Below are 14,623 nucleotides of genomic sequence, written 5' to 3' on the forward strand. Positions count from 1 at the left end.
ATGAAATTGTAAAGATGTCACATAAAATAAAGTGTTCTCTAACCTACAGAGCAAAAACTCAGCACCTCACCACACGTGAACACATTTTAAATGTTTTGAGGTTCACCTGCCCTGATTTCCGGGGCTGGAGCCTCCTCCAGAGTCCCTGGCCGTGAGCCACTCCCAGGCAAGGCCACAGCAAACCATCTCTGGGACTCTGCTCTGGGAAAATGCCTGAACTGAGCCCAGGCTGTGAGAGAACAGGATTCACAGGAAGACACATGGAGAGCACACAAACCTTAAAATACTTTTAGTTTTGTTTTTTTAATTAAAAAGAAAATATGGTCAGGAACCTTTTTAGTACATCGTTAAGAGCTAATCTTTGGCAATGTCAAAGGTAATTAGAATTATCAAAACACCATCAATATTCCTCCAGTTAAACTGGCAAAAAGACAAACCCCAAGAGGAAATCCTAGAGCGGAGACTGACAGGCTGGCTGAACCCCTGGCTCTGCCACTTAGCAGCTGCAGCAACCTCAGGGAAGATGCTCAACCTTCTGAGCCCCAATGTCCCTCCTCCCCAGCAATAAAATGGGGCCATACCACAGAAATCCCAGGTGGACCCGAGGAAAAATGAAATGAGGTTTGGTGAAGGTGCCAGCACACCACACCCTGCATCTAACACACAGTAGGTATCCAATAAACGTGGATTTCCTCTACTTTAGCCACATTAAAAGCTCCAGTACTTGCAAAAAAGTGAGTATGAACTGAAATGTTGACACCAGAACATCAGGAATACCTCACAGGCGTGTTAAGTGAACCCAAGGACCCCTTCACCTCTGAATCAGCAAGATGAAAGCCCAAGGAAGAAGGAAACAAGCAGAGTCCAGAGCCACTTGGCAGTGGCCTCTCCTCTGCCTTGGTGGCGGCGGAAAGCAGTCCGAGGGCCTCTTCTAAGGGAGACGCGGGGCCACCTTTGAGGCGTCCGCTGGTTCCAAGTCCAGTTTAAGTTCCTTAAACCTCAGGAACAGGGTGTTAGCCTTCGGGGAAAAAAACCTAAAAGGAAAGAAGTACTTCCCCTTGCAACACACTCTAAAACCAAAATCTGTAAGGGCCAAGGCCGCCTGTCCTCAAACCCTTCCCCCTGGTGCCACCAGAGCCATAAAACCAGTAGTCAACCTCCAGAGCACCTGCCTTCCAATGGTGCCGAGGGGGTGGGGGCTCAAAGTGCGTGCTTCTAAGATAGGCTGCTGGCTGAACTTTGGAAGCCATCCAAGAGGCCAGCTGCTGATGGCCTCCCTCCAAATCACACGTTTTCTAAAGACAGAATAAGCCTAAATTCCCTGAGCTGGCCCAGGGCCCTCCCGATCCATCCCTGCCAGCCTCACCAGCCTCACACTGTGGCTCTCAGTTCTCTCAACACCCAGGATCACTGCGCCATGCCCGAGGTACTCTCCTAGCTTGGCCTTCAGTGCCCCAGGGATCTGGTAGCAGGTGCCACCAGGACACACACACAGCACACTTCCAAGGCCACCTCCTCTGAGAAGCCTTCCTAACTCTCCCAGAAAGCTGCAGGGCGTCCTTCCTCCTAGGTTCCTTTTGGCTACACCCCACCTAACACAACTATATTTACAGCTCTCCCCATGTCCCTCTGCACTGGTTTCTACACTTCAGGCAGGCACAGCACTAACAGCTTCTGGACACTACTGCCTGGCCAAATGCCTGGTATGGATTAAGGATTCAAAAATCTATTTGCTGAATTAATTCTTACTGCTATGTTCTAAATGGACAGGTTTCAGGAACAGTCCATCTAAGAAACATCTTGAGAGCTGGGTTATGTTCCAAAAACAAGGTAAACAGTGGAGGTAACAAGACGAGGTAGAAAATACGCCCCATTGAGCTCCTGGCATGTAAGCTCCTGGCATGTAAGCGAATGACAGACATGGCAGGAAGCGCTGACCACCCTGCACATCATGTCTGCTGCCAAACTAGCCGGTGAGGAACACTGTCAGCAATCGGTGGGTGCTGCTGGAAAGTAAAACACAATTCCTCCCTCCACAGTGGTTTCCCAAAGTCCAAGCAACTATGGCCAAGAACGCAAACCCTGCAGCAGTGCCCACCACAGCGCGCACCCTCAGGCTCTCAGGGTCTTCCGGGCACAGCTGGACAGCCAGGGAAGCCCTCGATACTAGTGTAATGATGACTAGCCAGCACCTCCCAGACAAGAGAAAACATACAAGACCTCAAGTACGAATAAGAGGAAGGCTGCACTTATTTCAGGCTGCAAGACCATCTGAACTTTATGCACCTGCCTCAAAACTGAGTTCTGCAGGTCACAAATAAGATAGGCGCCCAGAGAGATCAGAATAACCTTCACTCCCCTGGGGCCACGTCTTAGGTTTAACACAAGTGAGCAAGTGGACAGCGGCTCTGCCAGTGATTCTGAGTAAGGTTTTGGAAAAAAGTTCCATCCTGCAGCAATAATTAATTTTCTTCTTCTTAAAAAGCAAGAGGACTAAGTTTAGACTAAGTCTTCATAAATAAAAGAGTTTATGAAGCCAAAACCAAATAACTCAGTTATGTCCCCAGGAGGGCGAAATGCATTCATTGGTGGCTTCAGGGAGAAATGTTGCCCGTCCACACAGACGTCCCCTGGCTCCTTTCCATCCACAACACAGTTCTCCTTGCCGGGGCTCCTCTGTGGATACTATAGAGGAGAGCCACCTCCTCGAGCCCCATCAGCACAGGGATGCCCGTGTTCTCCCTGATCCTGCAAGGAGGTTGCATGCACTCACCTTCGCTGCCAAGCCTCCCATCGAACCAGCTCTACAACGGATTCCCTACCCTTACTCTTCAGGGTAAAGCGCACGGCTATTTGGGTGGCATCTCCCATGTGGATGAGCCTGCTCCACAGAGGGCTCCACAAGCACCAACCACCATCTTTCTCTTTTTAATTCAAGTCCTGGTTCAGGTAGAAAGGTTCCTGGAAAAAAAGGCACAGGCCGTTCTAGGTCTCAGGTGCCTGGGCATTAACAATTAACAAGAGCAGCCGCCTCTGCTCGCCAAGTGCGTGTTACATGTTGGGCACTGTGTTCAGTGTTCACCCCCGCCATCTGTGTAATCCCCACAAGGACCCCGTCATTACCACCTCACAGACAGGAAGACAGAGGCACAGAAGGTACATGTAATAAAGTGGCTGTGCGGGGCCAACCTGACTCTAAAGTACTGACTCTCTGACTACTTGTGAAGCGGCCTAAAACAATGGGTTAATTTGCACTACGTAGAATGGAGAAGTCAACTATGAAAGTGTTTGGTTTTTAAATACGTTATTCTTTAGAATAAAAAAATCCTGAAAAAAAAGAATTTCTTAGAAGCTAGGTATATTCCTGTGAAGGGTGAATGGCAACTTTTAGGAACCAGGAACTTAACACAACGTTGTTTAAATAAGTTTTGGTCCATCAACAAACCAGGCAGAAACTGGGGTTAGCTTCAATAGAAAAGTTTTAAAAAAATAAACGGGCAGTCGGGGTGTGTAATGAAGGGTCTGAAGAGAGTCTGGGTTGGAATCCCAGCTCCTCCATTTTGTATAACCCTAAATTAGTTTCTTAATTTTCCTGTGCCTCAATTTCTATGTAGTGAAATGGGGCCAATAACGGACCCTATCTCCTTAGGCAGCTGACAAGATTAGGAGAAGAAATCCACATTAAGCCTCAGAAACACTGGCTGGTGCTCTTCTTTCCTGGGCAGCGCACAGGGCCAGCCAGCTCAGGCCCACTGTTTTAGCAACTCATCCGCATGAGCGAGCTCAGACAGGGCCAGTCTGCCTGCACAGCCTCACTGCACAGCTCCCTCCTATCACTAATTCCTCCTACTTGCTCTGTGGCCCTGACTGAGCTCTGAGCCTCAACTTCCCCATCTGTAAAAGGTGACTGGCCCCACTGATCTACCCGAGGCCCTTCCAGCTTGACAATCTAGAATTCTAAACCACCCAGGCCGTAGAAAGTTTATACCAGCCCTAAAACCAACATTAACAAACAACATAGTCATTTTCCTAAAACCCTTTTACATCTGTGTCTATTCTGATGACAAATCTTCTCCGAGGTCTCAAAGGTCCACCAGCCGGCACAACACGCTGGGCAGGCATCCCCTGCGCGGAGGCTGGGACATGGAGGTCAAATGCTCCGAGCAACGGCAGAGACAGACTCCAAAACCAGTTGCTCTGATAAGCTAGGTCCTGCCGCCTTGGAGAGCCTCCCGAGGAGCAGGAGCAGGGGGAGTGGGGGCGTGACCGGCAGTTCACCCCCTGAACAGGGGGAGTGGGGCGGCGGAGGGAGGGTAGAGAAGCGCGGGGGTGGAGAGGCAGGGGGAGGGTGCCTCACGGAGAGGACTGCAGGCCGTCAGCAAAAGCCAGGTGAGGCTGGGGCACTGTGAAAACTGGCCAACGTGGAGCCAACCCAGCTGGGCGCAAGGCGCAGGGCTAGGCAGGGACGGGCCGCGACCCCTGGGGCCGTGCAGGACTCCGGGGTGCCCGAGTCTGAGTCCCACCTCGGCCTCTCTCCCGCTGGGTGACGCCGAGACACTTAAGTTCCTTTACCTCCCTAATGTTTCCCAAAGGGGGCCCTCACCCAATGACCTTGGGCCCAAGCACATGCAAGGCTCTCACTAGGGCCGGGGTCGGGTGGAGCCCACAGACTCCAGGGGCCGGCATATTTGTCCTACGGGGCAACTACGACAGCTCTGGGAGCGCAGGGCAGCCTGTGGAGCAGCCGTGAGACGGCGGAAGGGGGTCACACCCAGACCTGAGGCCTGGGCTGGTGCCGGCAGACAAACGGGACAGGCGGACGCGGACCAGGACCGCTGGAGGGAGGGGCCGTCCCTGCCGAGCACCGAGCAGCGCCGGGCCTCGGACCCACCCGGCCTCGGACCCACCCGGCCGCAGGCCCGGCCCGCCGCCCCCGCGCTCAGCGCGTCCCAAGCCGCGTCCAGTTCCACGCGGGTGGAAACGTGCCCCGTGCACTTTTAGGACAGAAACGGCTTCACGTGGCCGCGCAAGGGTCCCGCCACTAAAATGCCCAGCGCGGGGCCTCGGGTGGAGTGTGCGGGTCACCCTCCGCTCCCCGGAGCCTTCCTCGCCGCGGCCTCGCCCCCGCGGTCTCCAGCCCACGAGCCCTTCCTCCGGGCAGCGCCCTGCCCACGAGGGCCGCCCGGGCAGCGCCCCGACACACCGGCCGGGCCCGCGGCCCGGGTCACCGAGGCGTAGCGCTCCGTGGCCAGGGAAGGGGAGTCCCTGGCCGGGGGACAGGGGTCCGAGGAGGAGGGGGTCGGGGCCGAGGAACAGGGATTCCAAGAAGGAAGGGGGTCAGCGGCTCCACGGTGGGGTGGCCGGGGGTCGAGGACCCCGAGGGCGAAGGGTCCCGGCGGCCGGGAGGGGCGGGCCCACGCGCCGAGCCCGCTCTTCTCGGGGCCCGGGAGCCCCGCGCATCTGAGGGGGAAACTTTCCCTCAAGTTCCGGAAAAGAAGCGCGTCAGGGCGCGCGCCTCACCGCCGGGCGGCCGGGCGCCGCCGGGGCCCCCAATGTCCCCCGAGCCCCACGCGCTCCCCAGCGCGGAGGAAGCGGCGGCCACGCGGGACCCCGACCCGCGCCGCCCGCCCGCCCGCCTCAGGCCGCCTCCCCGCCGCGGCCCGCGCTGCAGCAGGTGGCAACGGCCCGCGCCCGGGTGCCCTCCCCGCCGCCCGCCCCGCCCCCCCCGCCGCGGGCCCTCAGTACCCGGCTCAGCTCGGCTGCGACGCCATCCCGAGGCCCGCGAGCCGGCCCCCCAGGTCCCCGCGGGACCCGCAACTTGCGCGACGGGAACGCCCGAGCGAGGCGGGCGGCTGGCCCGCGAGCAGGTGCGCGAGCAGCCCGCGGCCAACAGCAGCGCGCCCCGCCCCGCGCGCCTCGCCCCGCCCACCAGCGCGCCCCCGCCCCGCCCCGCGCGCCCTCGCCCCGCCCACCAGCGCGCCCTCGCCCCGCCCACCAGCGCGCCCCCGCCCCGCCCCGCGCGCCCTCGCCCCGCCCCGCGCGCCCTGCAGGCCGCGGCCGCTCTTCCGGCCGAGCTGCCGCCTCCCGCCGCGCCGCCGGCGCTGCAGCTCCTCGAGCTCGACGCTCGCCCCGCAGCCCTGCCCCAGCCCGCTCTTCCCGTCCGCCGAGGGCCCCGGGGCGGCGTCGCCGGCCCTTTTCTCCCCCGAGGGCCGGGCGGGGCCGCGAGGGGCGCCCGAGGGGGTCTTCGCGGCCGCGGGGCCCCGGTGGACACCCGCCGGGGCCTCCTCACCTGGTCGGCTCCACCCGCGGCCATCTTGGAAGTGGGACGCGGCCGGGGGGCGGGGAAGGGGCTCGCGCGGCCCGGGCCAGGCGTGGGCAGCCGAGCGGCGGAGCGCATCGATGGGCGCCGCGGCCCCGCCGGCGCGCGGGGGGCGGGGGGGGGTCGGCCCGGGCGGGGCCTCCCTGCCTGGCCTTAGTCTCTCCATCTGTGAAACGGGTTTTTCCTGGTCGTTGCCCTTTGCTGAGCTCTTGCCAGTGCCGAGCCCCCGGGGGTCTTTGAAAAGGCCGAACCGGGCCAGTACACCTGGACGTGGGACAGGGTTTGGGAAGTTGTGTCTTGTACGGACAAGTTGGGGAGCCGCCGGCCTGGATCCTACGGGCATGATTCTGCAGGGATGTCCCCATTGCAGGGATGTCCCCATTGCAGGGATGTCCCCATTGCAGGGATGTCCCCATTGCAGGGATGCGTGGGCAGGGTCTGCAGCCCACTCCCAGCACGGGGGGAGGGGGGCGGGGGGGGGGACCAAGGCCCCGGGACCGCACAGCTGGGCGGGGCCAGGAGCCAGGTGCCCGCCCACGCCGCCCTCCTAGATCTCGAGAGGCCCCAAATGTAGCTCGGGATAGGGAGTGACGGGTCCCCTCCTCCTAGGACGTGGGCTTCGGGAGGCAAACCCGGCTCGGCCGGTTTACTGTTGTCTTCCCTGCACCTGACAAATAGTAGGCACTCACATGTGTGTTAAATGGTCATTAGATCCTGGGGTCAGCAAGGCCAGAGGAAAGCCTGCAGGGGCTGGAGCCCCAAGCATTGTCACAGGCGGAATTATCGGAGAGGAAACCTCAGAGACAGACTAGCCGGGTCTAAGGGAGGCCCGAGGGCAAGGCGGTCAGGGACCACCTGGGCACGTGCAGTGGAGCGATGTCTCCACCGGAGACCACCTGGACACGTGCACTGGAGCGATGTCTCCACCGGAGACCACCTGGACACGTGCACTGGAGCGATGTCTCCACCGGAGACCACCTGGGCACGTGCAGTGGAGCGATGTCTCCACCGGAGACCACCTGGGCACGTGCAGTGGAGCGATGTCTCCACCAGAGACCACCTGGGACATGTGCGATGCGAAGTTACTTTGTCGGGGCCACAGTCATGCAGGTGGGGCCAAAGAACCCTCGGCTGGCCTATTGGTTATGATGGCAGAAGAGGTGAGAACTTTAAAAGGCAAGCTCTTTTTTTTTTTTCTTTTTTTTTTTAATATATCTGTATTGATTTCAGAGAGAGGAAGGGAGAGAGAGAGAGAGAAACATCAATGATGAGAGAATCATTGACCAGCTGCCTTCTGCACACCCCCTCCTGGGGACAGAGCCTGCCACCCAGGCATGTGCCCTGACCAGGAATTGAACGGAGACTCCTGGATCCTAGGTTGGTGCTCGACTGCTCTCAGTCGTTTGAAGTGACAATAATACCAGGTCTCCTTCAAACCCCAACGTGGCCTCCCAGGCTTATTTTAAGAAAACTCAGGGAAGGACAGGCCTGCTTCGGGCATGACTTCATTAGCAACGCAATACATCAGATAAATAAATCTGTGTTTACAGCATTCCTTGTGACTCCACAAATCCCCTCCGGCCCTCATTCTTAGGGTTTTAAAGCCCCACAATAACAAGGAACCATTGTCCTGAATCCAGACCAAGAAAAAAACTTGTGGTCCACGGATTTGCATTTGGCGCCCTCTGTCTGCCTTTTCCTCCCCCTCTTCCCATCCTGCTTCCCTGCGGGCCCTTCCCCCCCTTCCCTGGGCCCAGAATCCCTCCAGGAGCCTGTGGCTGGGTTGCACCCTCCGCGTTGTCTGACCCACGTTGTTCTGTTTGTCACCAGCACCCAGAAGTGTTGTAGGTATGTGCTCATCACAACTCAAGTCTAACAAAATTAAGAACACGGTGAACAAGATCAGCTGTGTGGCCACGCACGCTCACACTCACGTCACTTTTCACTTCTCAGGACCTCAGTGCCTCCCTGCCCCCCTCTCGGATACGGAGACCACGACCAGGGTGGTCAGCGTGGAAGACGGACAGAGGCGGGAAAGAGTCCAAGCAAGGAGGGCAGCCACCACAGAGGAGCCTCTGCACCTGGTTGCAAGAAGCAGCACTCAGACCCTCACACCAGAGCCATCAACATGTATTTTACTCCATTTCAACAAGTACAGTTACCTGTCTCCTACCCGCACTAGGTTAAAACCAGTGAATTTGGGGGGGCGGAACTCCTAGAAGTAGCACATTCATGACAGGGAGAAGGCATAGCCCCAGCAAAGGAGGGAGCAGAAGAGAAAACCACAGCACTCAGAACCCCTGGGTCCAAAGCACTCCTAAAGCCACCCGAGTCCCGGCCGACTGACTCACCACGATGCTGCTGAAACAGTGCAATGGACATAATGTAGACGTGGAGTCGTGAGGGAAGGTTAACCGAATAGAGCCATTTAAAAAAACTTTAAAGGACATTTTATATAGCAGAGGAAATGCTTAAGTTACGAGAGTGATACTGAATTTGAGAAGTATAAAGTCAAAGAGTATGGAATCCCCCCCCTCGGCGGTGCCGGGCCTGCAGGTCTGTGGGGAGCCGCTGACAAGGGTCTCTTCCGCGGGGTGGGGCTCGTTAAACTTGAGAATAAGGCCTCCCCATGAGATGCCCAGTTCAGTTCAGAGGACCCGGAGACAGTGAAACCGATGGCCGTGCCCGGAAACGCTTGGTAATCCAAGATAAAAATGAGTGCAGCGCACCCAGATGCAGGGCGGCAGTTCTCGTAACCACCAGAGCTATCGCTGATGCCCATGCAGAGGGAGACGGGGGAGTCTGTGGAGTCCGTGCCCACGAACTCCCAAAGCATGGTGAAGGTCGGCCTGACGGGTTAGGCTGCGGCGTACGGTGCTGGCCCGCAGGCCGCTCAGTGGCGCTGGCACGGCCGCGATCTACGAAGGCCAAGTGGAGGCCACGGGCGAACGCAGCGTGGAAGGCGCTGATGGGCAACCTGGCGCCTTCGCCTGCTGAACAGACGCGGGGCTTGCCCCAGCTACCACTGGAAATAAAGTTCCGGGCCTGGAAGGGAGCTGTGGACAGAGGCTTGTCTGTCCCTCATGGTGCCAAGTGATTCCCTGGTTATGATTCAGAAAGCAAGGAATTCAATGCATCGGAAACACACCGTGGGGCGGGTCGGAACGCTACAGATCGTGGGCGCTGCCTAAGGGAGGGACGTGGGGTGCTTACAAGAAACGACTCTCTCAGCACAGGGAACGGGAACTCGGGGCAGCGTGGAGAAGCTGCGCAAGGAGGTGGGCGCTGCTGCACCAGGGCATCCGGCCTGCCAGAAAAAGCCTAAGAAAGAATTTAGCCCGGCCGGGCGTGGCTCAGCGGTTGAGCGCCGACCTGGGATCCAGGCGATCAGGGTTCGATTCCCGGTCAGGGCACATGCCCGGGTTGCGGGCTGCAGCCGATCCATGACTCTTTCATCACTGATGTTTCTCTCTCTCTCCCTCTTCTTTCCTCTCTCTGAAATCAATATATATATTTTTTTAAAAAAAGAATTTAACAGGCGGAGCTCTCCCCAAAATGCCTCTTGCCCAGAAGAAAGATTGGGTAGCTCAGAAGACAAGCTTCCTCAGGAGCAGGCTGCTGAGGGCTAAGAAGCCAAACCACAGCTTAAAGGCTTTTCAGGTAAAGACTAATAATAGCCCTGGCTGGCATGGCTCAGTGGTTAGAGCATCGGCCCTCGAACCAAAGGGTGAGTTTGATTCCTAGTCAAGGGCATGTACCTGGGTTGCAGGTTCGATTCCCCAGCCCCAGATGGGTGTGATCTCTCACATCGATGTTTCTCTCTCTCTCCCCCCTCCCTTCCACTCTCTCTAAAAATTAACGGAAAAAGTATCCTCAAGTGAGGATTAACAACAGCAACAAAAGACTCATAATAAATTTACTGACCGCGCCAAGAAAAGAGAGGAGGCTACGGAATCCGCATCACCCCCAGGAAGAAAAACACCGAAGCGAGTATCAGAACACACGGTTATCTCCTGCCCCTACACATCTTGAGACTTAGATTTCCCCAGCACAAATGTACCCTTTATTTACTATGAAGATGTGCTGAGATGCTCACTGACGGGCAAGTCACAGACTTGGAACAGGACAGTAACCTGGGGTCATCGGATGAGGGCCCTGAGCCCCCTGGCCCTTCTCAGCAAAGCCCGGAGGTGAGCAAGGTAAATGCTGTTCCCATTTTGAGAACGGGGAAACTCGAGCTCTGAGAGGTTCGGTAATGAACGCAGGGCCAGAGCCTTGCCGTTAGGGGAGTGCTGACTACAGAGCCCTGGGACGGCAGTCCCTGTGGCCCACCCTGTAACAGCGTCTCTAACTGCCCCAGGGACCCCAGGATGCTCCACCGTTGCCCCATTTTATCGGGAACGCTTGAATCCAGGCAGTCTGGCCCAAAATCAAGGGTCACTCATTGCCAGAGCGTCCCAAGTAATTGACTGGAAGAAGAAAGTTACAGTGAAACCAACAGATCAGAAACTGGGGCATGGGGGTGGGGCGGGGGACCCCTGTGGCCTGTGGCCTGTGGCCTGTGGCTCACTGACGGTTAGGAGGTGCCCAGTGCTGGAGGCCTTAGAGCCTAGGTATACAGGGAACAGAAAGCACTTGGGGTGGCGCTCCCTGTTAACATCACATCACAGTGGAATTTTCCAAAAAGCCTTATTTTTTTTTTAAAGGCATCACCCAGTTGCCTGCTGCTGCCACCATCGGAAAGCAAAGCCCTATTTAGAGGCTGCAGGAATCAGGTCTCACGTGGGAACCGCGCGAGGTGGGTGCAGAGGGCAGAGGTGGGCAGGGGCATGCAGCTGCTTCCTGCTCTGGATGACACACTGTGGGGCAACCCCGTCCGTGTGAGAGGCCCTCGCTCAGAGCCTGAGGTCTCTCCAGGCGCACAGACCTACCTGCTGCTCTCAGAGCACCTGAACTCTCCCCCATCCCGCCTTTGCACCCGCTCTGCCCTCTACCTGGATCTCCGGGGACTCCCTTCCTCCTCGAATCCCTGGTTTCCTCCAGTGGTGGCTCAACACGTTACCCCAGGTGCCCTGCCCTCAGAACATCAACCTTGTTCTTAACCCCCATGCCCACCCCCAAGCTGCCACTGGGCTCCAGCAGCCTCCTAGATATCTTGGTGCCTTGTGGGGTCTGTGCAGTCCCCAGGTCCCTAGCAGGCAGCCTGGGGCCCACGCAGAGCCTTACCAAGCCCTGCCCTTGTGTGTCTGCTCCCTGCACCCTTGCCCCAGTGGAGAGAGGAAACTGAGGCTCCGATAGGGGAACCTTCTTGCCCAAGGCCCCACAGCAGCCAAGTCCATAGGCAGGATTTGAATCCAGCCTGGTTTTCTCCCAGAGTGTCCCACCTCCCCCAGGCCACCTGGACATAGCCTCCTTGGGTCCTGGTCAGTGGTCTCTCGATTCTGAGCTTAACAGTGGCACAGGAGGTGCTCGGGACAGTTTGAGGATGGCTGTGCTGACTGCGGGGTCCCACCACCAGGCTCCCCCTGCTGCCCCATGCAGCCTCCTCACAGGGCTGGGAGGCGGTCAGCCCTGCAGGGGAGACTGTGCCCGGCATCAGTTCCCGCCCTTTCTGTGACCTGGGCTGTGAGGGGCCCGCACGGCCCAGAAGGAAACCACATTGTGGAAGCCAGTCTGCAGTTGGGAGCAGCCCCTCGTGTCTCTTCCTAGGAAGAGTGTAGCTCGTTCTGCAGGAGGGCCACCCCCTACCCCACCCCCGCCTCAAGTGTCTGAAATCGATGACTGTGCCTCCTTCGGCCCCCTGCCTGGTCCAGAGATGCCACGTGGCCCAGGTCAGGGCACAGCTGCACCCGAAGGCTCCACTTTGCACCACCAGCCTGTCCCCTTCCCGGGGTCCCAGAGTCGGAGGGGCCACGGGGCTGCCAGGCAGGAATATCTGGAGCAAGATAAGGGAGAGCCTTCCGAAGAAAATAGCTGAGCAGGCTTGCAGGGGGCTTCACGCCCCTCCCTCCAAGTCCTGAGCAGGCAGCAGGGGCGTGGCTCTGGCGGGCTGCAGGGAGCCTCGGGTTTATCTGAGGGAACGGTGATGTCTTTCTTACCAGAACACAAGGGCCGAGGGAGGTTTCCTGATCTAGAAAAATAAAACTTATTACCAGAATCAGGTACAGGACCCGGCACATAGGAGGCTCTTGACTCGTCTTTGCTGAATCAATAAGTGAATGTTTACAAACCCTATTTGCAATCAAGGCCCCTTTTTCGTCCTAATTAGCAGTTTAATGCCACCATGAAGAATCCCTGTCCCTCAAAAGACCCCAACCTGCTGTCCCCGTTTCCACCATGAGGGTTCGGTTAGGTCAATAGGCAGCAAGGACCCACTGCCCACCAGCCTCGTCCAGCAAAACCCTTTCCAGGTACAATACCACCAGGTCTGAGAGAAGCATTCGTGTGTGTGTGTGGGGGGGGGGGGTGACCTCAGTTCAGTGTGAGAAAGCCACCCAGAGGCCCAGGTCTCTCCAATTCCTGCCCAGCTTGGAAAGGGGAGGCACAGGTTGGGGGTTGGTCTGGGGAAGCAGGAGAGGCAGGGAAGTGAGGGGCCCAGAAGGATCACCTGACCATGCGGAAGAGAGGGCTCACCGAGCATCCCCGGTGGGGCTGTATCAAGGGAGGAGGGAGCTGCCAACAGGACCAACTTCAGGCACATACGGGCTCCCAGGGGTGGGGCATGGGGACAGGCACAGGCTACTCTGGGGGGGGGCAGGGCAGGTGTGGGGGGCCGAGTCCAGCCCAGTGCACGGCTGCAGTTAAGAGCCAGGGCTTGCCGCTAGGAATGTGACCCAGTGGGTCCCTAACCTCTGTAAGCAGTTCCGAGGTCTGGGCACAGGCTCCCCCCACCCCGCATGCCAGGCGGCCAGGGCAGCTCCCTTATCGCTGGCTTGCAGCTTGCAGTTTGCGGGAGGACGCTGTGGTCATGTCTGACACCGTGACCAGCAGGAACTGTGTCCTGGGCAGAAAGAGCAGTGTCCCAGGCCTGTGTCGGAGGAGAGGAGCTGAGTGAAGCCAGAAGGGAGCCAGGACTTGCTAGAGGCCCTCCTACGCCTGGGGTCTATGACCCGTGGTCCAGGCTCCTTTCAACGCTGCTGCTGCTGCTGCAGCCGAGGCTGGGCCAGCCGGGTGCCTGTGCTGCGGCCCTCAGGCTCCCAGCCTGCAGCCCACCCCCAGGCCAGGATTCTGAGCCCTCAAGGGACCTGAACCCACAGCTCAGCAGTCGGTTCTGGTTCCTCTGCCGAGGTCTGAAGGTGAAGGTGGGAGGGGGCGCAGTGGAGTGGCGGCCGCCCTGGCCTTGGGAGTGAGGAGCCATCAGCAGGCCCAGTTCGCCACTGCAGGCAGGTGGGCGTTCATTCCTGCACAAGCCCCTTACACTTGCCCAGGGGGTCTCTGCAATGGGCACCCCTATGGCTGGGCAGGACCCGAGGCAGTGGGCATGCCACTGGGTCAGGGAAGGAGCTCCTGTTTGGGGGGGTGCTGACCCAGCCTCCTGGACCTGCCCCAGGGTGAGGGATGTGTGAGGAGGGGGGAACACGTGTGGAGGGAAAGGAACGGGGAGGGGGAGGCAAGGTGCACTCGGGAGCTTGTCCTCACCCAGGTGAGGAGACAGCGGCTTGATCTGCCTGTCACCAACCGGCCGGGCCCAGCCACTGGAGGGAACAGGTGGTGTGGCCACTCCAGTCAGGAAGAGAGTGACCAAGTCCGGGCACAGGGCTGGTGAGCGAGGGTCTTCAGTTCACACCTTGGGGAAAAGAAGGCTGGAGGATCGCCCACGCCCATGCCCACACTCCAGGCGGGCCTGCCCTGTGCTTCCCCGAGGCCAGCATGCCGCGTAGCCCGTTTGGTCTGGAAGGGGGGGTGGCCTCATCCCCATCTGACTAGGCTGGCGTTCTGGGAAGCCAGGGCCTGTGGGGGTAGCAGGCCAGAGGGTGGGGCTCCTTCCATCCCCCAAATAGGCCTCTCCAGCCCTGGGGTCCCTGGAGGGTCCCCTGGACTGTGACACAAAGTGGCAGGCCCAGTGTCTGAGCTGCAGCAGGCCCCTTGCCTGCCCTGGGAAAGACACGGGCAGCCAGGCCCCAGCCTGCCCCTTCCCCGCAGGGCTAGGCTCTGACGGGCACACGTGGTTCTGCCGCTGCCCCTGGCCTCTGCCCTCGAGCCTGGCCAGCCCGGGGAGGGATAGTGTGACCCCACTTTAGGGTGACAGGACAGGACTGAGGAAGCCGCGTGAGGGCCGGTGACGGTGGTCAGCACCCAGTGGCG

At 58.8% G+C, this 14,623-nt stretch overlaps 1 protein-coding gene across 5 annotated transcripts in view; it reads right to left on the reverse strand.

Annotated features, from left to right (window-relative positions):
* Positions 1-6,366, reverse strand: part of TBC1D14 (TBC1 domain family member 14) — a 75,480-nt gene extending 69,114 nt beyond the window's left edge. For 2 of the 5 annotated variants that reach the window (XM_081119845.1, XM_081119844.1), the window contains exon 1: positions 5,746-5,921. The gene's annotated coding sequence lies outside the window, so the exon portion shown is untranslated. Of the gene's footprint in view, positions 1-5,745; positions 5,922-6,289 lie in introns of those variants that run through there. The other 3 variants (XM_081119846.1, XM_081119841.1, XM_081119842.1) reach the window with 3 other exon arrangements.
* Positions 6,367-14,623: the final 8,257 nt, after the last annotated feature.

The sequence above is a fragment of the Miniopterus schreibersii genome, assembly GCF_964146895.1.
Source record: "Miniopterus schreibersii genome assembly, chromosome: 1".
Lineage (NCBI taxonomy): Eukaryota > Metazoa > Chordata > Mammalia > Chiroptera > Miniopteridae > Miniopterus > Miniopterus schreibersii.